The sequence below is a fragment of the Anolis carolinensis genome, chromosome 2 (assembly GCF_035594765.1).
Source record: "Anolis carolinensis isolate JA03-04 chromosome 2, rAnoCar3.1.pri, whole genome shotgun sequence".
Lineage (NCBI taxonomy): Eukaryota > Metazoa > Chordata > Lepidosauria > Squamata > Dactyloidae > Anolis > Anolis carolinensis.
Genome location: NC_085842.1, coordinates 190867644 through 190894729, shown reverse-complemented (window position 1 = coordinate 190894729; position 27086 = coordinate 190867644). Strand labels below are relative to the sequence as shown.

Genomic DNA, 27086 nt, shown 5'->3' with positions numbered 1-27086 from the left:
TGGACAGTTCCTTTTGCTCTTTGCGCCACACTCTCTCGTCACTCAACCAGCTCTGCTAGTTCTGACCTGAAGGTTGCCCTTTCCCCCCTTTCTGTATTGCCTAATGATCCCAAGATGATTGACAGTGACCATCTTTTAACCTTTTGCACATTTTTACATGATTTCCCAATGTGCGGCTGCTCAGCCGAAGTGTTGGCTGGTGCAACAAGAGTTACCATTTTGTTTCCACCCTACCCTCAACACCCGCTCATGTTCCTTTTGTCTGGCTTCTCTGCTGCTTTTTCCCCTCTATTGCTGCACATTCTCCTGACATGATTGCAGAAGAACAAGTTTAAAAACTCTGCCTTTTGGGTTCCTTTCCCCTCTCAAATCCCAGCTAGAGACAGAGTGGTGGTGCCTGCAGACACACACACAGAAGACGGCATACAGTCTTCATCTGTTTCTGTCTTTCCCTCTCTCCTTCCCACTCTGATGTTGTCAGCCTTTCTTCTCCTCCTCCTGTCCCCGCCCCAGCCTTTTCTTTCTGCAGTGCTCCCAGCCTTTACTGCAGTGTAATCCATCACTCACAGGGCATGGAGGGTGGCTAGAGGGAAAGTCACTATTCACTTGCCCGGTAAATTCTCAAAATGTAGCCAGTTGTTCACTTGGCTTTTAAATTTTTGAATTTATTTGGTTCCATTGTTTCGAAAGAGGGGTTAGCGGTGGGGGGGGGGGGGGATGTTCCTGCTAACATTCCAGCAAAGGTGACTGAAAGGAAACCAAGGAGACAAGGGAGAGCTAAAGGCAGCAAGGAGGAACACAGATGGAAACTGGGAGAAAGATCAAGAGAGGCAAAGAATGGGGGTGAGGAGGGGGAATAGAGGGGAGCGGGGCTGAAAAGAAAGGAAAGCCATCATGAAAATAAAATTTAAAAAGCCAAAACGGGATTCGACAAGCACAGAAAGGAAAATGGAAGGGAAACATGTGAATTATAGTGAGCATACATGATGAGAAGATACACAAAATGACCGATTTAATTAGGAACACAGTCGAAAAAAATTAAAAGAAAGGAGAAAGGAAGGAAGAAACTAGTAGTTACATTTTGGCATTTAAATATTTTCTCTAGTTCTCATGCTACAACAACAATGCTATTGTTCAAATGCCAGATATAGAAGCTAGTTACTGTGGACTGCTGAGAGATTTCCAGGACATTGTCTACAACAAGGAATTTGTAGTAAGTTAAATTAATTTAAAAATTAATTAAAATACATTTGTTTGTTTGTTTTGTGTCAAAAGCATTGCTTTATTTATTTATTTTCTATATTTGTATGCCACCCTTCTCAACCCCAAAGGGGACTCAGTTTTGGCAACAATTCAGTGCCCTCGATAAAAATAGGATGAAACATCAAAATTGACCCTCCTCCGATAAAACATTAAACATTATTAAACACATCACATAAAATAACATACTGTGTTTCTCCGAAAATAAGACAGTGTCTTATATTAATTTTTGCTCCCAAAGATGCTCTAGGTCTTATTTTCAGGGGATGTCTTATTTTTCCATGAAGAAGAATTCACATTTATTGTTGAACCAAAAAAAAAATGAACATTTATTATATACTGTACAGTAGTTGTCATCACAAAACAGCATAACCAGACAAACTGTGAATCCTATCAAGAATTTATTGTTACTACCATTATTTCCATGTACAACACTCTGGTATGTACATTTACTGATCCTGCATGCTCTGGTATTCGGTTCAGCGAGCATGCTTCTAAACAAAAACTTAGCTTGGTCTTACTTTCAGGGGAGGCCTTATATTTAGCAATTCAGCAAAACCTCTACTAGGTCTTATTTTCTGGGGATGTCTTATTTTAGGGGAAACAGGGTATATCATACAAAGACTTAGCCATCATCAGTAAACAGTCCTGGGTCATTGCACTTTAAACTTTCACTTTCACTTTAAATATTCCTATGATGGGCCGAATGCCTGGTTTTTAGCTGTCTCCTAAAGGTTGGGAGGGAGGGGGGCGACTTGATCTCAATCGGGAGGGACTTCCACAGCCGTGGGGCCATCACTGAGAAGCCTCTGTTCCTTGTCCCCACTAGCTGCACCTGTGAGGCCGGAGGGATCGAGAGCAGGACCTCCTCGGAAGATCTTAATCTACGAACTGGTTCATAGAGGGAGATATGTTTGGACAGGTAATTTGGACCAGAGCTCTTCAAGGCTTTATAGGCTAAAGCCAGCACTTTGAATTGTTCTCGGTAGCTAATAGGCAGCCAGTGGAGCTGCCGCAACAGGGGGATTGTATGCTCCCTGTGTGACGCCCCAGTTAACAACATAGCTGAAGCACATTGGACTATTTATAGCTTCCGAACAATTTTCATAGGATGCATTGCAGTAATCTGAATAAGTATAAAACTGGCAAAATAGAGGGAACACAAGCAGCTAAATAATTTGTGACCAAAAACGGGCAACAACAATCACATTGTCTGTAGCTTTAAACAGTTTTTCTTCTGTGCATGAGGCAGGGCATTGTGGGCAAGCATAAAGATGCTGAGTTGTTTATTCTCCACTGTTGTACAAGGTGGAGGATTCCTCTAGGTAGTGCCATTTTGCCAGGTTGTCTTTTGATCTGCCAACTCCACTTCTGAGTCTGTTCAGGGATTAAAATACATGAATAAAATACATTAATAAATAGTGTTGCTGATGTGTTGTCGAAGGCTTTCATGGCCGGAATCACAGCCAACTGACATGAGTTATTTCTCCCATCCTGGACCTACCAAGTCACCTTGTCTGTCTCCTGAGAAATCTGTATAAAGACCAAGTAGCCACAGTAAGAACAGATCACGGAACAACAGACTGGTTCAAGAAAGGAGTGCGGCAGGGCTGTATACTCTCACCCTACTTATTCAACTTGTATGCAGAACACATCATGCGACATGCGGGGCTTGAGGAATCCAAGACCTGAGTTAAAATTGCTGGAAGAAACATTAACAACCTTAGGTATGCAGATGATACCACTCTGATGGCCGAAAGTGAGGAAGAGCTGAGGAGTCTTATCACCAGGGTGAAAGAAGAAAGTGCAAAAGCTGGGTTGCAGTTAAACGTCAAGAAAACCAAGATCATGGCAACCAGACCAATTGACAACTGGCAAATAGAGGGATAAAACGTGGAGGCAGTGACAGACTCTATATTTCTAGGCGCGTAGATCACTGCAGATGCAGACTGCAGCCAGGAAATCAGAAGACGTTTACTTCTTGGGAGGAGAGCAATGGCCAACCTTGACAAAATAGTGAAGAGCAGACACATCACACTGGCAACAAAGGTCCACATAGTCAAAGCAATGGTATTCCCCATAGTAACCTATGGATGCGAGAGCTGGACCATAAGGAAGGCTGAGCGAAGGAAGATAGACGCTTTTGAACTCTGGTGCTGGAGGAAAATCTTGAGAGTGCCTTGGACCGCAAGAAGATCCTACCAGTCCATCCTCCAGGAAATAATGCCCGGCTGCTCACTGGTGGGAAGGATATTAGGGGCAAAGTTGAAGTGTTTTGGCCACATCATGAGAAGACAGGAAAGCTTGGAAAAGATCACGATGCTGGGGAAAATGGAAGGAAAAAGGAAGAGAGGCCGACCAAGGGCAAGATGGATGGACGGTATCCTTGAAGTGACTGGGTTGACCTTGAAGGAACTGGGGGCAGTGACGGCCGACAGGGAGCTCTGGCGTGGACTGGTCCATGAGGTCACGAAGAGTCGGAGACGACTAAACGACTGAGCAGCATGACCTTCCACAGATATATAAACCTTTCTTTCTTAGTTTTTCCCATATACCCCACAACCTCTGAGGATGCCTGCCATAGATGTGGGCGTTTTATCAGGAGAGAATACTTCTGGAACATGGCCATACAGCCTGGAAAACAATCCTGTGATTCCGGGCATGAAAGCCTTCGACAACACATGGAACACCTCTACAGGGAGAAATTGTTCCAAGACACACAGAGATTGTCCCACTTTACTATTCTTTAGCTAGACTTTCTACCTATATGGGGCTGCCTTTGAAGATGGCCCAAAAACTGCTACTGGTGCAAAGGTCAGCGGCCAGGTTGCTAACAGGAGCTAGCTACAGGGAGCACACAATGCCTCTCCTGAAGCAACTCCACTGGCTGCCAATTTTCTTCCAGTCCCAATTCAAAGTGCAGTTTATGACCTACAAAGCCTTTAATAGTTCGGGTCCTGCTTATCTTCGCAATTGTATCTCTCCCTACAAACCAGCACATGCTCAGATCTGCCAGGAGGCCCTTCTCTCACTCCCACCTCCATCACAAACATGGTTGGTGGGGATAAGGAAGAGGGCCTTCTCGGTGGTGGCCCCCCAGCTCTGAAACTCTCTCCCCAGGGAGATCAGACTGGCACCTACCCTGTCCACCTTTCGCAAAGACCTAAAGACATGGATGTTTCAATGTGCTTTTGAACAATAGGTCGTAATTTATCACTGCCCAGTCCGAATTGTTTACTGTCCTGATTTTCAGCACTTTACTCCCACTCCTGACTATTGTCCTGTTTTGCACATGCTCTGCCCCTCCCTTGCAAATGTTAATAGTCCAATTGTTCTGTTTTGATGCTTGTTGATGTATTTTATGACTTTTTATTCTGTCACTTAATTGTTTTAATTATTCTGTTGTTGTGTTTTTAATTTTTATATCTGTTACTTGGTTTTCTTGGCTTGGTCGCCATGTAAGCCACCTCGAGTCCCTTATTTAAGAATTTAATTATATTATTAATATTATTATTAGTTCTGAAATTTATCTTTAGATTTGAATTATTTTATTTGGCTGCAGGAAAAGATAGTGTGCAAATACAGTAAATAAATGATGAACTCGTATAGGAGTAAAGTAGGTAAAAGGTAAAGGTTTTCCCCTGATGTTAAGTCCAGTCGTGACTAATTCTGGGGGTTGGTGCTCATCTCCATTTCTAAGCCGAAGAGCCGGCATTGTCAGTAGACACCTCCAAGGTCATGTGGCATGACTGCATGGAGCGCTGTTACCTTCCCACCGGAGCAGTACCTATTTATCTGCTCACATTTGCATATTTTCGAACTGCTAGGTTGGCAGGAGCTGGGGCTAACAGCGGGTGCTCATTCCGCTCCCGGGATTTGAACCTAGGACCTTTCGGTCTGCAAGTTCAGCAGTTCAGCGCTTTAACACACTGCGCCACCACCAGGGGCCCGAGCATTCAGTAACAATTAGACAAATACCAGTCCATTTTGTCTTTTCTGTGTTCTTCATTATTGCTTATTCATAAGAAAACCTGAATTAAGTTATACAGGTAGTTCATGCCCGACTTACAAACGACTCACAATTAAGAATGGTGCTGAGATGAGAAAGTGAAGAAGGGAAATCCACTCCTCAAAGAGTTATTATAGGAAAAAGAGCCAGCACTGAAAAACTTGTCCAAACTGGTCCTGCAGCAGCAGAACAGAAACAGTATCAAAATCAGTCCCCAGGTATTTTGCAGGCTGAGGCTTCATGCACTTCATTTTCCAGTTAACACACATACATCACAGTGCCTTTGCAAACCATGACAGTCTATGGCAGGAATTTTAATAAAAGCATACTGGAGAAAACCTGAAATTGTTGCTGTATTGGTATCCACCCCTTTTCTGCAGACAGTGGCTTCCTGGGTGGGGAATTGGGTCTTGGTCTAGGAAAATGGTGACAATAGTTGTTGATTGAGTGGAATAGACCTTGCTTGGGTGATGTGATTTCCTGGTTCCTCTTGATGGGACAATGGGGAGCTGGGCACTGATGATGAGCTTTCAAATCACCTTGGATGATATTTATTATGTCTCTATCAGCTGATTTATCTTCCAATCTATTGTGCTCAGTCTGATTATTTGCCTGTGCCTTACTAGTGACCTGGGGCTATTGTGAGTTAGTGAAAAGGAGAGAAGTGAGGCTTCCCAGCGGAGGGTTTCTTGTTACTGATGTTAAGCAATGGGTATTGGGAGATCATCACTCCTAGCCCCATTTTTGGGAATCTGACTTTTAGGGTCTGGGCTTTCAGGCAACAGCAGGAAGAGGAGGAGGAGGAACGAGAGAAGGAAGAGCAAGATTTCATGGTTTATAAAATAGTTTTCAACATCTGAGCTGCTGTTTCTCTTGTGGTTGAAAGCCTTTCAAAACCATTGATTTCAATTCCCTTTCCCACTGTGTCAGAGCATGCCACAACCATAAACCTCTTCCAAAGTGATTGCTTTGCAGATATGAAAGAAGAAACTCCAAGAGAAGACTTCACTAATCTGAAGCCTTTAAAATGTGTTGGGCTACAGCTATGATTTTTCCCAACTTTGCTATCCTGGATGATGGAAATTTAACATTTCTGAAAAGTGTTGAGTTGGAGAAGATTGCATCAGAATATAAATTAATGCAGCTGCATTACATCCAACCTAGACAAAAAAAAGTTGAAGCAGGCATAGTATTGCTCTTACCTGCACTTAGCACCATACACTACGGTAGATTTTATTTTGAGCATCCTGTCCTAGGCTTCGTTTTGCACAGATATCTGGGTCAGTTTTACAGAATAAATGTGTACTTGTTTAGCCATTACAGTAACGGAACATAAGGGTCTAGTATTAGAAGTAATTCACTCCTTCCTTTTGCTGAGAACAAGCTATTAAGAGTGGGGGAGAAAGTGGACATCCTCATTCCAGAAATGTTCAGTCTGTGGTCTGCAGCACTAAAGCTGCTTTCTTGCTGTAATCCTTTTCACAAACTGTTGTGTCACTGCATCTTGCAACACTGCCTGTTATGAACAAGAATGTGGGACTCCGGCTAGAAATGGCTTTCCAAAGACTATCCAATCAATTCAGATTAAAATGGCCAGCTTCAGTATTAATAGGTCAGTCACTTTACTCCTGGTGGTGGTGCAGTGTGTTAAAGCGCTGAGCTGCTGAACTTGCAGACCGAAAGGTCCTAGGTTCAAATCCCGGGAGCGGAATGAGCACCCGCTGTTAGCCCCAGCTCCTGCCAACCTAGCAGTTCGAAAACATGCAAATGTGAGTAGATAAATAGGCACTGCTCCGATGAGAAGGTAACGGCGCTCCATGCAGTCATGCTGGCCACATGACCTTGGAGGTGTCTATGGACAATGCCGGCTCTTCGGTTTAGAAATGGAGATGAGCACCAACCCCCAGAGTCGGTCACGACTGGACTTAACACCAGGGGAAAAACTTTACCTTTACCTACTGAATGCTCATAGACACAAAATTAAAACTTTTAATTTTGGACAAAACATTAAATTATTATCATAATTAATGACAAAACATCCCTGGACTACATTGGGTCACTACTGTTTTTTTTGTTTTGTTTTTTTTTTAAGTTGAGGTTTCCAGGAGACTACTGCAAAGTAACAGAGATCCTGGGTCCAGCCAGTAACCTGAGAAATTAAGGACTAGTGTTCTAAATGCTGAAACATAATGCTGGAGTGGAATCAAGTTTTTTTATCAGATTAAGAAGGCTTATTCTCCTTCCACTGGAGTTCAGTTCACAATCAATAGCTTTCCCCCCTTACTCTGAACAGCTTGAGTAATATCACGAAAGTGCAAAATTGTGCAATAAATATAATATAAATAAATAAATATATTTATTAATAATAAAATATAACCTTCAAGTCCTGAAATTTCAAAGAAAGTTCATAGTACAGTAGAGTCTCACTTATCCAATCTAAACAGACCGGCAGAAGCTTGGATAAGTGAATATCTTGGATAATAAAGAGGGATTAAGGAAAAGCTTATTAAACATCAAATTAGGTTATGATTTTGCAAATTAAGCACCAAAACATCATGTTATACAACAAATTTGACAGAAAAAGTAGTTCAATACGCAGTAATGTTATGTTGTAATTACTGCATTTACAAATTTAGCACCAAAATATCACAATATATTGAAAACATTGACTATAAAAATGACTTGGATAATCTAGAACCTTGGATAAGCGAGGCTTGGATAAGTGAGACTCTACTGTATTTCCTTAGGCACAGACCAATTAGCATTTAGGACTTTATTGCCCAAAGTTACTATCCCATGTCATTCCCGCAATCAAAGATAGCAGCAACTTACTAATATGTTGACACTCGTTATTGTAACTTTCTGAGCATTACGCTACTGCGACGCTTTGCAGATCTGTACTACAGCAGCCAAATTCCATTGTCCTACTGCTCCAAAAGTTAAAATAAACTCTTTTTTATTATTTTACTAAAATAACAAATTTGTAATTGCAACAAAGTTTAGGATATAAATAATAATAAATTTAATTTGCTCACTTACAGGGAAAGGAGTGGGAAAAGTGGGAGAATAGGACAATTCCATCTCCTGACATTACTTCTGGGCCAACACCAGGAAGCTGCAACATCTTGATACAATCAAGTTATTAACAAGTTTTGCCCATTAATAGAAGTGGACAGGTTTGTCACAGAGAGGTGGCACACGACAATGTGAAATAGGAACCTTTACCATAGGTCCTGCTTCTTTGCTGGTTCGCCACCTTCATGTGATAAAGTCCTTAGAGTTAAAGGCATAGTCACAGGAAAGAAAATGTATGTTAAATGGATGAAAGCGCAGTCTAAAAGATGCAAATAAGTCACATTAACACATATAAAGGGTGGGGAGTAAAAATGAAGTCTCTTGTATTGATAATGTTCTGAATCGTTTTTTTGTAAACTGTGTCAGAAGTGACTTGAGAACATACTACAAGTTGCTTCTGGTGTGAGAGAACTATCCGTTGCCCAGGGGACGCCTGGATGTGTTACCATTCTGCTGGGAGGCTTCTCCCATGTCCCTCTTGAATGGGTTAAAAAAAAAACAGGCTTTTCTTGAACCCATTCTGGCTGTTCATGATTGTGAATTGCAGTCCAAAAATGCAACTATTTTAGACTTGAAATCCTTTAAAATGCCAATTTTGAAACCCCTAAACTTACTGTATATTGTCAGAACCCTGCTACTAGAGCCTGTATGTGGCTCTGAGTTTCAGGGTCACTGACATTGATAAGACACCTGCGTCTCAGGACTCGGAGAAGAAACGGCTGCTGGACTTGGCGGGGAATTTGCGCGGGGTTTTACTGAGCGGGAAGAGACTTTTCAAATGAGGGGGAGGGTATATAAAGGATGGTTGGCCGGAGTCTCCCATTCTTGGCTTTTCGGATGTTTATGTTTCCTGCAGTAAAGTTTCTGGTGATATCACAGAGAGTCTCGTGTGTTCATTCAGGAGCGGCTGTGGTGAGCTGACACTAAGCCAAGAATATAGACACCATCCCGCCGTAGCGGTGAGGTGTAACATGCAAGTGGAGGATGAAGAACTCTTGGGCGCAGGAGGAGGAAGGTCGGGAAGGGCCACTCCCGAGCCGGACGCTGAGTTCCACCAGCTGGCGGCCCTGGCGTCATCCACCGCTTATGCCCAGCCAAATGGGGTAACCCAGAGGCGTGGAGTGGTGCAGGGAGACAGCACCGGAGGAGAGGAAGGTTCACCTTCCCCAGGCCCACAAAGGATGGTGTTTCTGGAGGAGAGGATGTCGGCGATGGAGACCACCCTGGCAGTAATGTCGAGGGCGATGGAGCGCCTGGCGTTTTTGGCGGAGCCAGAGAGAGGAAGGGAACTTCGGGCTGGCTCAATGTGGGACGTGAGCGTGGGAAGCAGCCAGGGCTTTGCAGACCTCCCAGCACCGAAGGGAAGGGAAATGCGAAAGGAGCCCGGCGCCCGGCCCAAGACCCAAACAAGCCTGACGCGGGTGGAGGAGAGTGACGACGAAGGGGAAAAGCCTCCGAGAATCCCGGCTACACTCCCAGCTGAGACCCTAGTGCCCCTGGCGAATGCCGGGCGTGGCACAGGGCCAAGAGAAACGGCAGCGGGGCCCACTGGTCCGCAAGGGGGCTTGCGACGGGCGGAGAATTGGGGATTGCCACCACAGGGACCCCTACCGAGACGAGAGGAACTAAGGATCGAGTTTGGGGGAGAGTCCTCTGAACTGGATTTTTTCCTTACCACGGTGAGGGGCTATATGGAGGACAATGCTCACACTTTTAGAACGGAATCCAGCCGGATACGGGCCATTGGCGCAGTGTTGAAGAGGGGAGCGGCTAGCTGGTACGTTCAGCTGCACGCGCGGCGCGACCCATGTCTGGGGTCAGTCCGACGCTTTATGGGGGCCCTGGAGACCCGTTTCCGAGATCCATTGGAGCAGATCCGGGCGAGGGAGAATTTGAAGACCGTCTCCCAGGGGCAGAGGTCGGTATCTGAGTATGCGGAGGAATTCCAATGCCTCGCCGAAAAGGTGCCGGAATGGTCTGCAGTGACAAAGATGGAACTCTTCAAAGAGGGGCTCAGGCGGGAGATCCTCTCCTGGGCGGTGCATCGTGATGAGCCTGACACACTGCGCGGATGGATTCAGCTGGCGGGGCGCGTCGAGACATCGCTGGCCCAGGCGAGGAGGCACCGAGGAGCGCTACAGAAACGGCCGCAGATGAAAGAGGGGAGCCGGAAGGAGGGATCAGCCCCAGCCGGGAGGAGAGCGGAGCCGACAGGGAACGTGAGCGCCAGCAGGAGTGGCTGCTTTGTGTGCGGCCGGTTGGGCCACAGAGCTGCCGAGTGCTGGCAGAGAAAAGGGGAAAGCGGAGGCCAGCCCAAACCAAGAGCCGTGGCAGGAAAACGCGCCGAGGAAGAAACACCGATGAGGCACCATTCGGGGGGGTTGGTAAGTCAGGACAAAGCTATGATAGTGGTCCCCATTCAGCTTGAAAATGGCAGCAAACAAGCAACCTGCAAAGCGTTTGTGGATTGTGGATGTTCCAGGAACATCATTTCCCCTGAATTAGCCGAGGGATTAAGATGCGAAAGGACGAACCTAGAATCCCCAATAGCATTTTCGCAGTTGGACGGATCCACAGCATCAGGATCGTTAGCTAGGTACAGTGCCGAAGATGTAAAGTGTAAGATAGGGAGTTGGGAAGGAAAGGTGTCATTTGTGATATCACAAATAGCCAGCTATAATGTTATACTAGGCATGCCGTGGCTGGGGCAGGCCAACCCGCAAATCAACTGGGAGGATAAGAGCATGGTTTTCGGGATGAGTTTGGAAGAAGGGAGCCAGGAAGTTGAGAGGGAGCCGGGGAAAAGGGGGGAGGAAGACTCTATCAGAATAGCAGAACTGGCAGATAAATTACCCCCAGAGTATCGGGATTTTGTGGACGTGTTTGACGAGAAGGAAGCAGACAATTTCCCACCGAAGCGGAGAGTTGAAGTGAAAATAGAGCTAGTCCCAGGAGCAGAGCTTCCCAAGGCAAAGATATACCCGATGTCGGCTAGGGAAAAGGAGGAACTGAGAAAGTACATTGATAAAAACCTAGCGAGAGGTTTCATAGAACCTTCGAACTCCCCTTTAGGGGCACCTGTGTTGTTTAGGCTGTCACGACCCAGGCGGCAGAGGCACCAATAACCATACACAGAGGCCAGAATCTAACTAATATCTTTATTGAAGGAATATATAAAGTTAATAAAAACAAGTATAGAAAATAGTCCAGAATTAGACCCTTCAGGAAAGGTCAGAATTAGTCCAAAAAAGCAATGTCCAATAAGAAATATTAAGGTCCAAAGTTGTAATCCAATAACCGAAACACTCACTTTGCCAAGCAAAGTGAGGGGAGATGACAAGGTCCTTTAGTCCATAAAACTTGAGCGTGGCTAGGAAATAACTTGATACTTGAAACAAGGCTTGAACGTGGAACAAGGTAACTAAGAACAAGAACAAGGTCCGTGGAATAACTTGGTAAAATCCGTGAAACAAGGCAAGGATTAGTCCTGGGAAACAAGGCAAAGTCCGTAGGTAAACAAGGCTGGGAAGCAAGGCGAAGGCTGGATAACAAGGCAAGGCTTGAGCTGAAGCGAGGCTTGAATCGGAGCGCGCTGTCCAGACACAACTCGCTCCGTAGGCTGACGAATTGACTCCGCGCAGTTGCTACGCGGGCAAAACACCTATATAGAGTCCAACTTTCTCACCAAAGCGGTTCTCTGGGAATCAGAAACGAAAGCTAAACTCTGAGACCAGATGTTAAACTCCTTAAAGATTCTCACGAGAACCAATGTTAATTGGCAACATTCTTAGCTGCTATCCTCGCACTCCTGCGCGAAGCTGAATCCAAACTTCTCTGTTGTTTACAAAACTCCCGGCGCAAGAACACGGGAGAAGTAGGCTCTGGGGTTGTTTGACATACTTCTGGGGCACAACTTTCTTGCAGGTGCAAGGTTTCCAGATCTGCCTGGGAAGGATCTGGCTGAGAGGAATCCAGTTCAGACTGGGAAGGTAAAAAACCCAAGTTTTCATCTTCATCAGGGATTACAATGTCCTGAGCAGGACTACAAGGCCCATGGTTCATCACACTATCCCCCTCCTCAGGGCCCCTCCCAAACTGGGGTCCTCTCCCCGAGGCGCGAGGTCGCGGTTTGGTGGGATAGGTCAGATGGAAGCGACGGGTTAGATCAGGAGCATGGACTGTGGAGGCGTCTTCCCAAGAGCGTTCCTCAGGCCCAAAACCCACCCAGTCAATGAGATATTGTAGGCGGCGGCGATGAAAGCGAGAATCCAAAATGTCCTCAACCTCGAACTCCTCCTCCCCATTCATCAAAACAGGAGGGGGGGCCGGTTGGTCTGTATCAGGACGCACACCATCCGCCGGAAGGAGCAGGGAACGGTGAAACACTGGGTGAATGCGCATTGAACGCGGAAGTTGGAGTTTGAAAGTCACGGGGTTTAATTGCGCCACCACTGGATAGGGGCCAATGAAGCGGGCATCTAACTTCCGGCATGGGCGGTGGGAGGGCAGGAAGCGAGTGGACAGAAAAACCCGATCTCCTACCTTGATTACGGGGCCCGGCTGGCGGTGTTTGTCAGCGTGGCGTTTATAGTCCTCCTTGGCTTGGTCCAGTTGCTGGAGCAAAAGTTGTTGCACCGCTGTGAGTTCCTGCAGCCAATCCTCTGCTGCGGGAACTTCTGAAGTTTCAATGACAGGGGGAAAGAAACGTGGATGGAAACCGTAGTTTGCAAAGAACGGCGTTTCTTTTGTAGAAGCTTGAACTCCATTATTGTAGGCAAACTCAGACAGTGGTAACAGAGAAGCCCAATTGTCCTGTTGGTAGTTTACATAACAGCGAAGATACTGCTCCAAAGTGGCATTGGTGCGCTCCGTTTGCCCATCTGTTTGGGGATGATGAGCTGAAGATAAGCGAGAGTCTATGCCCAGTAGTTTTTGTAGTGCCTTCCAAAAACGAGAGGTGAATTGAGATCCACGGTCTGTGACTAAACTCTTGGGCAATCCATGTAGTCTGAAAACATGCTGAAGAAATAGATCCGCAGTTTCTTTGGCCGTGGGGAGGCCTTCGCAGGGAATGAAATGGGCTAACTTGGTGAATAGGTCCACCACCACTAAGATCGTGGTGAATCCACAGGAAGGTGGTAGGTCAGTGATGAAATCCGCGGAAATTATTTCCCATGGGCGAGATGGGGTAGGAAGGGGGTGTAAAAGCCCTGAGGGCTTCTCCCTTCGTATCTTGGAGCGCTGGCATACTGGGCAGGTGTTGACATATTTTTCCACATCCTTGCGGATCTTGGGCCACCAAAAATCTCTTAGGATCAAATGCATGGTTTTAAATAGTCCGAAGTGTCCTGCTGGTTTGCAGTCATGACACAGACGAAGCGTTTTTTCCCTGCCCGGTCCGGGTGGGATATAAACATGATTTCTATAGCAGAGCAGCCCATCTTTAAGCGAAAAGGGAAAATGCAGACCTTGGCGAAGTTGGTCCTGCGCCCAGGCATCTGCTTGCTGACTAGCCCTGATTTCTTGAGCACAGATGGGTCCTGGAGTAGGAGAAGTTGAACCAATGGGACTGGATTTGGTGTTCCCCACAGTGAGCGTGGCAAAGTTCTCAGGTTGTAGCAGTTGGGATTCAAAGGTCTCCTTGCGTCCTGCAGCGTATTCCGGTTTACGTGACAGGGCGTCTGCTTGCTTGGTTTGAGCTGGGGTCACATAATGGATCTGGAAGTTGAAACGTTCAAAGAATAAAGCCCAACGTTGCTGCCTCTGATTTAGTTTGCGGGCAGTTCTTAGATGTTCTAGATTACGATGATCAGTGTGGACTTCAATGGGGAATTTGGCCCCTTCTAGCCAATGTCTCCAAGTTTCAAAGGCTGCCTTTATGGCCAGTAGTTCTTTTTCCCAAATGGTGTAATTCCTCTCTGGTGTGGTTAGTTGACGAGAATAAAAGGCACAGGGATGGAGGTGATCTCCCCCCGGTTGTAAGAGTACAGCCCCAATTGCCACATCAGAGGCGTCCGCTTGCACCACAAAAGGGGTTCCAGGATTTGGGTGCTGTAGAATTGGCTGGGAGGTGAATAGTTTCTTCAGTTGCTGGAACCCTTTCTCTGCTTGATCAGTCCAGCGGAAAGGCTGCTTTCCACGGATGCAGCTAGTGATGGGGTCGGACCAGCGGGCAAAATCTGGAATGAACTTGCGGTAGTAGTTCGCGAACCCCAAGAAACGCTGCACCTCTTTCTTGTTAGTTGGCGCCCGCCATTCCAATACTGCTGAAACTTTGGCTGGATCCATGGAAAGCCCTAGAGGCGAGATGCGGTAGCCAAGGAAATCTACCTCTTGTAGATCAAAAGCGCATTTTTCTAGCTTGGCATAAAGTCCATGATCCCGCAATCGTTGCAACACCATTTTGACGTGGTTCTCATGTTCTGATTGTGATCTGGAAAACACCAAAAAATCGTCCAGGTAGATTATCAAGAATCTGTCTAGATAGTCCTGAAAAATATCGTTGACAAAATGCTGGAACGTTGCGGGAGCTCCGCATAAACCGAAATTCATAACTCGGGACTCGAATAATCCGAATTTAGTCTGGAAGGCGGTCTTCCACTCGTCCCCTTCTCTGATGCGAACTAGATTATAAGCCCCCCGAAGATCCAGCTTGGTGTAGACCTTGGCTCCTCGAAGTCGGTCCAGTAGATCCGAGATTAAGGGCAGGGGATAGCTGTTCCGCTTGGTGATATTGTTCAATGCTCTGTAGTCCACCACCAAGCGTAATTCCCCTGACTTCTTCTTCACAAACATCACTGGGGAGGCGGCTGGGGATTGAGAGGGTCTGATGAACCCCTTGCGAAGGTTTGTCTCTAAGAATTCCCTGAGAGCTTCTTGCTCTGGTTCAGTCAGGGAGTAGAGATGCCCTCGCGGGATCGGGGCCCCCTCCACCAAGTCAATGGCACAGTCATAAGGTCTATGTGGGGGTAATTTTTCGGCTTCTTTCTCATTGAATACATCCCAATACTCGGAGTACTTCTTTGGCAAGGTGATGATGGGCTCGGAGTCTGTGGCATGGCATACCTTGGCTACGAGGCAATGGTTTTGGCAGTACGGTGAAGCAAACTGCAGTTCTCTGTTGGACCAGGAGATGTTAGGGTCGTGGAGTGTCAGCCATGGAATTCCCAAAATCACAGGGAAATGGGGAACCTCGGTAACAAAGAAGGAAATCTCTTCCATATGTTCCCTTATCCACATCCTGGTGGGTTCCGACCACTGGCTTACGGGGCCCGTCTTGAGGGGACGGCCGTCTATGGCTTGCACCACACGGGCATTCTTGAAATCATGATATTGTAATCCCAGAGAGTCGGCATACTCTCTATCGATGAAATTGTTGGTAGCTCCAGAGTCTATCATGGCGTGGATCATGACGGGTCCCCTTTTTGCTGACCATAATGTGACCACGAGAAGGAACAGGACCCCGGTTGGCGGCTCTTGGATGGATTTTTTGACCGGGTTGGCGAGCCTCTCTACACCCGGTCGTTGGCTTCCCCCGCCGGCTGTGTGCCAGTCGGCTCAGACGCCTTCGACTCCGTGGAGGACGCCGCCGCAAGACGGGCGGCAGGCTTCCCTTTGGCTGGGCACTCTCTGGCGAAATGGCCCCCGTTCCCGCAGTACCAGCAGAGGTTCAAGCGTTGACGACGGGCCTTCTCGGCGGCATCTAGTCTGGGACGCACATTGCCCAACTGCATCGGCACCTCCTCGCCTCCTCTGGGGTATGGGGTTGGCGGCGGGGGTCTCCACACCGGACGTGGCTGGACACTGGCGGGAGCGGGGGGTTTTGCCCCGGCTCTACCGCCCTGGCCTCGAACCCATTGTTTCCTGTTGGCAATCATGACTTCAGCCCGTAAACATTGATCAATGAGTGCCTCGAGGGTCTGGGGAGGATCCACCTTGGAGATTTCTTCCAGCATTTCAATGTTGAGACCCTCCCGAAATTGTCCTCTGAGGGCTACATCGTTCCAGCCGGTGTTGTGGGCCAGCACGCGGAACTCGGCTATGTACTGAGACATGGGTCTGTCTCCTTGAAGGAGGCGCCGGAGTTTGTGACCGGCTGCCTCCAAATTGTCCTCGATTCCCCAGGTCTCCTTAAGGTGATCCAAGAAGCGTTGTGCTGAATTTAGGTGGGGGGAGGCTTGATCAAACAGGGCCGTCGCCCAGCTAGCCGCTGGTCCATCTAGAAGACTGTAGACCCACGCCACCTTGATGTCTTCTTGGGGAAACTCGGCATCACGGGCCTCTAGATAAGCTTGACATTGGCGGCGGAAAACATGAACCTTAGCAGCTTCTCCAGAAAACTTGGTAGGCAACGCCATGGCCGGGAGGCGAACTCCGCGCTCCCTCAACCCTTTTATTTCTCCATCCTGCGCGTTGAGTCTGTCACGGATGCGGTCCACTTCGTCCTTGCTGATGGTGTAGCTGAGCGGCTGTCCAGCCGGCGCGGCTCCGGTAGACATCCTGGCCTCGGTTAGTTGGTGCTTATGGGGGGCGGAGTCAAACTGTCACGACCCAGGCGGCAGAGGCACCAATAACCATACACAGAGGCCAGAATCTAACTAATATCTTTATTGAAGGAATATATAAAGTTAATAAAAACAAGTATAGAAAATAGTCCAGAATTAGACCCTTCAGGAAAGGTCAGAATTAGTCCAAAAAAGCAATGTCCAATAAGAAATATTAAGGTCCAAAGTTGTAATCCAATAACCGAAACACTCACTTTGCCAAGCAAAGTGAGGGGAGATGACAAGGTCCTTTAGTCCATAAAACTTGAGCGTGGCTAGGAAATAACTTGATACTTGAAACAAGGCTTGAACGTGGAACAAGGTAACTAAGAACAAGAACAAGGTCCGTGGAATAACTTGGTAAAATCCGTGAAACAAGGCAAGGATTAGTCCTGGGAAACAAGGCAAAGTCCGTAGGTAAACAAGGCTGGGAAGCAAGGCGAAGGCTGGATAACAAGGCAAGGCTTGAGCTGAAGCGAGGCTTGAATCGGAGCGCGCTGTCCAGACACAACTCGCTCCGTAGGCTGACGAATTGACTCCGCGCAGTTGCTACGCGGGCAAAACACCTATATAGAGTCCAACTTTCTCACCAAAGCGGTTCTCTGGGAATCAGAAACGAAAGCTAAACTCTGAGACCAGATGTTAAACTCCTTAAAGATTCTCACGAGAACCAATGTTAATTGGCAACATTCTTAGCTGCTATCCTCGCACTCCTGCGCGAAGCTGAATCCAAACTTCTCTGTTGTTTACAAAACTCCCGGCGCAAGAACACGGGAGAAGTAGGCTCTGGGGTTGTTTGACATACTTCTGGGGCACAACTTTCTTGCAGGTGCAAGGTTTCCAGATCTGCCTGGGAAGGATCTGGCTGAGAGGAATCCAGTTCAGACTGGGAAGGTAAAAAACCCAAGTTTTCATCTTCATCAGGGATTACAATGTCCTGAGCAGGACTACAAGGCCCATGGTTCATCACAGGCGGAAAAAGGACCAAACGCTGAGGCTCTGCATTGACTACAGGGGCCTGAATGCAATCAGTACTGTAAATAAATACCCTCTACCCTTAGTGAAGGACTTGATCGCCCAGTTATCGGAGGGACAGATATTCACTAAATTGGATTTAATTGAGGCTTACCATAAATTGCAGATCAAACCAGAGGACAGGTGGAAGACGGCCTTCTCCTGCGCCTTCGGATTATTCAATTATTGTGTGCTCCCATTCGGTTTATGCGGGGGAGGGGCCGCGTTCATGCAATTAATCAACGAAGTGTTGCATCCATTATTGTACAAGGGAGTCTTTATTTTTTTAGATGACATATTGATAATGTCTCGGACCAAGGAGCAACACGTAGAACTAGTCAGGGAAGTCCTACAAAAGTTGAGGGAAGCGAAGCTGTATGCGAAGCTTGCCAAGTGCGAGTTCAATAAAGACCAGATAGACTTTCTGGGGTATAGGATTTCCTCCCAGGGAGTGGCGATGGACCCTGCGAAGGTGGAAGACGTAAGGGGGTGGGAAGCCCCCAGAACACGGAAGCAGCTGCAATCCTTCCTGGGGTTCGCAAACTTCTATAGAACATTTATCAAGGACTTTGCGCGCCTCACTTTGCCATTAACGGATTTGTTAAAGACTAAAGGCAGGGGAGAAACAGCCAAAGTGAAGGCCCCAGGGGCCAAACTGACCTGGACAATAGAATGCCAGGAAGCTTTCGAAGCCCTAAAAAAGCGTTTTACCGAGGAGCCTGTCCTACAGCACCCTGATATGTCTAAGGCCTTTGTACTACATTGCGATGCGTCAGACCGGGCATATGGGGCAGTTCTGCTGCAGAAAGACGAGGGGGGGAACCTGAAGCCATGTGGCTATCTGTCGAAAAAGTTTAGCGATACAGAAAAAAACTGGCCGATTTGGGAGAGAGAAGCCTTAGCGATTCTGAAAGCACTAGCGTGCTGGAGACACTTTCTGGAAGGAAGTGGAACACCGTTTGAGGTGCGGCCCGTTCAGGGTAGCGAAAAGAATAAACGAAGTGACCTATGAGCTGAAGCTACCCAAGGACCTAGGGAAGGTACACCCGGTATTCCATTGCAGCCTGTTAAAAAAGTATAAAGGAACTCTGGACAGCGGAGAACAATAGTTGTGTTTAATCTTTTCCTTCCAGGACGAAGGGGAGGAGGACGCCATGTCAGAACCCTGCTACTAGAGCCTGTATGTGGCTCTGAGTTTCAGGGTCACTGACATTGATAAGACACCTGCGTCTCAGGACTCGGAGAAGAAACGGCTGCTGGACTTGGCGGGGAATTTGCGCGGGGTTTTACTGAGCGGGAAGAGACTTTTCAAATGAGGGGGAGGGTATATAAAGGATGGTTGGCCGGAGTCTCCCATTCTTGGCTTTTCGGATGTTTATGTTTCCTGCAGTAAAGTTTCTGGTGATATCACAGAGAGTCTCGTGTGTTCATTCAGGAGCGGCTGTGGTGAGCTGACAGTATATACTTGAATATAAGCCTAGTTTTTCAGACCTTTTTTAGGACTGAAAAAGCCCACCCCGGCTTATACTCGAGTGAGGGTCCTGATTGGCTTATATTCGGGTCGGGTTATACTCAAGTATATATGGTACATTTATTATTTTTCTCTATTACATTGTTATTTTACTCTATTAATTTGTATTATTGCATTTATTATTTTACTCTAATATTATGGTTACCATTACATTTATTTTACTCTATTTTTATCATTATTAATACATTTATTATTTCACTCTGATCTTATTATTATATTTATTATTTTACTCTATTTATTATTACATTTGTTATTTTACTCTTATTAATTTGTATTATTACATTTATTATTTTACTCTATTATTATTGTTACTATTACATTTATTTTACTCTATTTTTATAATTATTAATACATTTATTATTTCACTCTGATCTTATTATTATTATATTTATTATTTTACTCTCTTTATTATTATATTTGTTATTTTACTATATTTTAATATTATTATTACATTTATTATTTTACTCTATTATTATTAAAAGGACAGGTAAGCACATTTACATTGAAGAAGATGAGAATAATGATTTAATCAGAGTTGGACAGTGTGATCTTAAATTACAATTTTATGTAAATATTCAAAAACATTTAACCTACCGATGCCTCAATTAATGTAATTTTATTGGTATCTATTTTTATTTCTGAAATTTACTGCGCTCGGCTTATTCTGGAGTCAATGTTTTCCCAGTTTTTTGTGGTAAAATTAGGTGCCTCGGCTTATATTCGGGTCGGCTTATACTTGAGTATATACGGTACATATGGAAAACATACAAGATGGGAGAAATCGAAGGCTCTTGCTTAATACCACCACTAACATATGGCAGGTGGTTATATTGTAGTAGGCTGTTTAATGTGCATGTCCCTGGTTCATATTCCAGGGCCCAAATATGATTCCAGATTTGTGACTATTGATTACAATTGCTTCTTTCTTCTTTCCCAGAAACTCTCTAAAGTCTGACACTTGATGTCTCACAGATCGGCATCAGTTCCAAGGTTACCACTTTGAGAAACACTGGTCAGGGATCCTGACATGAAACCTTTGAATGTTGGGATTTCTTAACTTAGAATTTTCCTTATTGGAAGCTAGACTTCTTTCATAAAAAGAAGCAAGCAATGTAAATGGAGGTTGATTGAAAATGTGCCTTGTTTTTGTTGTAATGATGCAGCGCCTTCCAGTGTTTGCTGTGGGTAATTACATCATTTTGTACATTTTAGTCAAGATAATATGACTATCTAACATCAGCGTTGTGTAGTGGCTTGAGCATTGGTTTGTGATTTGGGGTTTAAATTCCTACTTGGTCATAGAAATCCACTGGATAGGCTTGAGTACATCACACTCTCTCAGCCTCAGAGGAAGGCAATGGCAAACCATCTGTTCTGTCAAGAAAAGCCTTGGGGTTGCCATAAGTCAAAAATGACTTTAAAGCATGCCACAATACCAGTGCTCATACAAAGACCGAAATACCCTGAAGATACCCAATTTTGCTTTATCTTGGAAGCTAAGTAGGATCAGGCCTGGTTAGTGCCTGGAACATCCAATAATATCAGGTGGTAGACTATATTATAGGAAGACAATGGCAAACCTCCCTATGAAATTTCTTGCCTAAGTTAACCTATGACATGCATGGGGTTTACAATCACTTGAAGGCACAAGCACATATAGTGGACATATATTTCTTCATGAGTAATCTTCTGAGAACCACATATAAGTGATGGACAGGACCAAAACCAAATACAATAACCTCCAACCCCCCTTTACACATATCCAACAAACATTGATAATGATTTCTATAGACCTCACAAACCTTTGGAAAGTTAATGATAGGGATTATCCTCAAATTTGCAGGAAGATTATGTGGGCTGTACTCCAAAATAATTTTATAAAATAACCATTCTTTCACGCAACATACACACATACTTACAAATGTACAGCAGACTTCAAGGGCTTTGTTAAGGTTGTTAAAAAGCTTCCCATTGGAACCAAGAGAATTTTACTCAGCCCTGCCCATGGTGGAGAGTACCTGAAGGGAGATACACCATCCCCTTTCTACCGTAAAATTCCCATTTTGTAACAATTGTGCTTTGGAAGGGGAATCTTCCCTTTGACTGGAGTAGCAGATGTTTTTAAAAAGCTTAACTTCAAATTACATAGATATGTCGTTATCTGTTCTTTAGAAATCTCTTCCTTCTTATGTAGCTCCCTAAACAAAGAGAATTACTGAACAATGATGTAATAACTTTTGAAATAGATAATGCAATTGAAAAACTTAAAAACAACAAAGCCCCGGGACCAGATGGTTTGACCGCCATCTTTTATAAAAAGCTTAACTTCAACGAGGAGTACAAGGAAAGGGGACAGATAGTTTTTTGGGAAGGACAAGTGGGCTATACACCTAGCCCTTAGGCTTCTGGTTCCCATCTCTGCTGTGTAGCGGTTCTTCATTGCCTCCTGATACTTCCATGATTTTCTTTAGGGCCCTTTCAGATCCCACAATTAAAGCACTATGGACCTCTTCATATGCAGCATCGGAATCGTTGAGTATTGCTGCAGATACTTGGTGTGTCATGGGGACCTGTTGCCCCATACCATACTGGTTTCCCCCTACGTCATCACACGGGGGGGGGGGGGGGGGGAGCCGGCTCAACCCATCTTTCTCTATGGAAAGAAGGGAAGCCTCCCATCATGCGCCACCAGATATTTTTCAGCAGTGGCAGGGTTTTCTTCTGCACTTTTGCCACGGAGCCGACTCAGCAGTACTTTTCCAATGTGTGATGGGAGCCAGTGGGCAGCCAATTTTTCAGCCCGTGTAAAGAGGTCCTATGATTCCACTTTAACTGTCATGGTTCCATCCTATGTAGATTGGTGAGAAGCACTAGAATAGTGGTTCTCAACCTGGGGCCCTCAGATGCTTTTGGCCTACAACTCCCAGAAATCCCAGCCAGTTTACAAGCTGTTAGGATTTCTGGGAGTTGAAGGCCAAACACATCTGAGGTCCCCAGGTTGAGGACCACCACACTAGAGGAATTATCTGACTGATAATCTTAAATGCCCTTCTCTAAATTGCCAATACTGGGATTCCCTAATATGAACTTGTCAGTGTTCGTCCAACGTGCCAAGCTCTACTTTTTGGGGTCCCAGTTTTGGATTAGCAGTTAAAAGTAGGATCAGCAATTAAAAGTGGGATCATACTGTTATAACTGTGTAATTTGAATGGGCCCATGGTCTTTTTGCCTTAATGCCTCTCTAATGCAGATTGTGTAGTGGGAGGTCATACTGACATACATAGGTAAATGTTTCCCCTTGACATTAAAACTGTCGTGTCCGACTCTGTGGGGTGCTCATCTCCATTTCTAAGCTGAAGACACCTCCAAGGTCATGTGTCCAGCATGGAGCGCCGTTACCTTCCCGCCGAAACGGTACCTATTGATCTACTCACATTTGCATGTTTTCAAACTGCTAGGTTGGCAGAAGCTGGGGCTAACAGCAGGAGCTCATCCCACCTACTGGATTCGAACCGCTGACCTTTCGGTCAGCAAGTTCAGCAGCTCAGCGGTTTAACCCTCTGTGCCACCAGAGGCTCCACCGACATATACATTGATATGTAATACAAAATATTATTTTTATCCTAATCTAACCTAAGCATATGTCCTATCACATCCTAAAATGGGTAATCCAATCCTATGCTTGTTTCTTCAGATGGAAAAAAACTAGTTTTCATTGATTTAATATTCTTTAGATTAACATTTTCAAATTGTTTCAAATTATTTGAATTGATTTTAGCTCTACATCACCCTATGATTTTAAAAAACACAAATATAATGTATTAATAGAACTGAGCAGGGTCCAATTACAAACAAATTGCTGTATGTTGCACAGTATCCTATGAGCACCAAAAAGGCAGATCAACCTTACTTGATCCCGTTATAAAAAAACTCCAATGTCTCTTGACTAACAAATGAGGGGGGGAAACTCTTTATTTTTGGCATTAAGTTAATAGCGAAAACTAACTTAGATGGTTTTAATTAGTTAACCCCTACCCCTGGGGGTAAAATCTGCTGGAAAAGAGTTGCAGGGAAGAAAGCAGGCCCCAAGATGGTTTTGGTGAGGAGGTAGCTGCTGCTTCTAGTATGCCTCTCCAGGGATGAAGGCTGGAGAAAGCAGTGAACAGTATTTCTCTGTTCCAGTATTTGTTTTATATCCGAGTCTTTGGATGTAAGATTGCTTGCAAGATGATTTGAAACAGGGCTAGCTAAAACCAACAGTAAGTTATAATGGGTTTTCTGTGTATTTTCCGAGCTGTATGGACACATCTATGGCAGGTATATACCTCACAACCTCTGAGGATGCCTGCCATAGATGGGGGCAAAACATCAGGAGATAATACTTCTCGAACATGGCCATAGGTAAAGGTAAAGGTTTCCCCTGACGTTAAGTCCAGTCATGTCTGACTCCGGGGGTTGGTGCTCATCTCCATTTCTAAGCCAAAGAGCCGGCGTTGTCCGTAGACACCTCCAAGGTCATGTGGCTGGCATGACTCCATGGAGCGTGTTACCTTCCCGCCGGAGCGATACTTATTGATCTACTCACATTGGCATGTTTTTGAACTGCTAGGTTGGCAGAAGCTGGAGCAACAGCGGGCGCTCACTCCGCTCCCAGGATTTGAACCTGGGACCTTTCGGTCTGCAAGTTCAGCAGCTCAGCGCTTTAACGCACTTCGCCACCGGGGCTCCCATACAGCCCGGAAAACACACAACCCTGTGATTCCGACCATTTAAGTCTCCAACAACACAGTAAGTTATAATGTTAAAGCACAATTAAAGAGTACCTCACATGAAAAAGGATTCAAAAGCATGTAGTGGTGGGGAATAAATGAAGTGAACAAAATACTCTCCATTTCTCAGCAGCTGCCAGTTGCTTACTACAAATATTGTTGTTGTTGAGCCAAGACACCCTCCTCCACAAAAGTTCCACAATGTCAAAGCTGCTGGAGGTTCTGGCAGGACGCAGCAGCAACTGCACTGTGAACTCTATCAAAGCAAAACCCTTGGTAAATATAAAAAAATTATATTTTTTGTGCAACTTGTATTACTTGTGTCCTCTACCAATTTCTAAATTTATAAACTTGTATCAGCCTAGCTGTTCAAAAACATGCAAATGTGAATAGACCAATAGGTACTGCTCCGCCGGGAAGGTAACTGCGCTCCATACAGTCATGTTGGTCACGTGACTTTGGAGGTGTCTACGGACAAGGCCAGCAATTTGGCTTAGAAATGGAGATGAACACCAACCTCCAGAGTTGGACACGACTAGACTTAATATCAAGGGAAAACCTTTACCTATCAAATGTATCCTGAAGGCATCTGCTGTCCCTTTGTCCCGTTTGCATAAGCTCCTGGGAACTGAGATCACTACATACCGTGTTTCCCTAAAAATAAGACAGTGTCTTATATTAATTTTTTGCTCCCAAAGATGTGCTAGGCCTTATTTTCAAGGGATGTCTTACTTTTCCATGAAGAAGAATTCACATTTATTGTTGAACAAAAAAATGAACATTTATTATATACTGTACAGTAGTTGTCATTACAAACCAGCATAACCAGACAAACTGTGAATCCTATCAAGAAGTTCTTGTTACTACCATTATTTCCATGTACAACTAGTATGTACATTTACCAATCCTGCATGCTCTGGTGTTCTGTTTGTCAGGCCTGCTTCCAAACAAAAACTTTGCTAGGTCTTACTCTCGGGGGAGGCCTTATATTTAGCAATTCAGCAAAACTTCTACTAGGTCTTATTTTTCGGGGATGTCTTATTTTCGGGGAAACAGGGTAATTACCAGAAGGTCCTTCTAGCGATCTCTCAAATCAGATAATATCAAACCCTTTGTGCATGTATGCAAGACAGATGATCCTTTTTGTCACCAAGATGAATTTAAGATGTTTTTCCTGTTTAACTAAGGCTCATCATTCTCACATAAAATACTAGCTGTGCCCGGCCACGCGTTGCTGTGGCGAAGTATGGTGGTATAGGAAATAAAGTATTGAGGAACTGGTGGTAGTTAAGGTAAAGGGTAAAGGTTTTACCTTACATTAAGTCCATTATAAATGGGTTATATAGCTGTGTGGAAGGGCCTTGAGTCTACACTGCAATATAATCCAGTTAAAATCAGATAATCTGTATTTTATAGGCAGTGTGGAAGAGGCCTAAGTGAGGCCTAACTCTGCCTGTCCCCTGGGCTGAGTGGGTTGCTAGGAGACCAAGTGGGCTGAGCTTAGCCTTCTAACTGGCAGCAATTGGATAAAAACAATTATTCCTATCCCTCTCAGAACTTTATTTTTCTTTTCTTTTTGTTGTATGAACATAGAGGCATGGATGAAGGGTTGTGCTGCCAAGTTTAGTGTTTCTGGGATGTGTAGTTTTGTTGTTTTGTCCTAGGTCAAAATTTCATTACCCTTTTATATATATAGAAGGCAAAACAAATATGAATACATTAGTCTTCTGAATAGGCGGCCAAGCCCTTGGTTATTTGGGATTGTCACCTTTTCTCCTTTGGATCGTGCACCTTTGTCTCAATGGAGCTGGACACTTAACGTCAATCAAGGAATCATCTGCATACTCCCATCAGCACTTCCTTTTGTTTTGTGCCCTCCATGTGGATGTTTTTGCAATGGACTGAACCTTTTAACCCTCCAATAATCAACAGTTCTCCTTCTCTCCTGTAGGGATCTCCTTACAGTGACATCTCCTGTTAGTGACATCAGGGAAACCTCCGGCCAATCCTTGCGTGGATCTTAGCCAGTATGGTTCTTCAGCCAATCAGAAAGAGGCAAAGGAAGTCTGAATATCTATCAGAACTGCATAAAATGTCTTGTATATTTCTGTGAATTTATGCTTGTACATTTTGAGTATGCTTCTGGTACTTGCATCCCTTTTGGCCAAACTGTAATAAAACTCTGTAGTTTGCCTTCAACTCAGTGCTTCTTCTCTGGTCTGGGTGATCTGATTTAGTGGAAGTTCACCAGAGGTAGTCCTAGCTGAAATCTCTAAACTGGGGCAATGGGGAGAAGGGAGCAGTTGCCTAACCTCCCTTAGAAGATACTGCCATCAAATCCCTGAGGGTTAGAAGAGGTCTGGCAATGCTTTATGGCAGAAGTATCAAACTTGTGGCCCTCCAGGTGTTTGGGACTTCAGCTCCTAGAAGCCCTAGTGAGCTTGTCCAGTGGTCAGGAATTCTGAGAGTTGAAGTCCAAAACACCTGGAGGGTCATAAGTTTGACACCTCTGCTTTATGACCATATTTCCCACATTTGTTCTCACCAGATGATGAATATTTCACTTAAGAAGCCAGAGCTCCCAACATTTGAAATGAAAACATTATGTGATCTTATTGGGCTTGGGCAAAGCTTGGAAAATTTGCTTTTTGGATTGCAGCTTTCACAGGACAACATCACATTAGTGGTTTAAAGTGGGCGATCCTGTTTTTGTCGGCGTGGGGGTCAGGGTGCGTGCAGGGTGGGTTTCTTCAAACTCCATCAATCATCTTCTCCAGCACCCTGATGAATTGGTTGCAATCGTCTTCCACACCAATTCCTCTGTTCAATGTCAGACCCAAACACATCAGTAGTCTGAAGTCCAAACATTTATTCAATATCTATAA

General features: G+C 45.1%; 1 long non-coding RNA gene across 1 annotated transcript; it reads left to right on the top strand.

Annotated features, from left to right (window-relative positions):
• LOC134296429 (uncharacterized) lies at nt 1-26400 on the top strand. The gene is made up of 3 exons (XR_010003167.1): nt 1-1213; nt 2090-2182; nt 26153-26400. It is a non-coding gene; the product is annotated as an uncharacterized LOC134296429 (long non-coding RNA).
• Nucleotides 26401-27086: the final 686 nt, after the last annotated feature.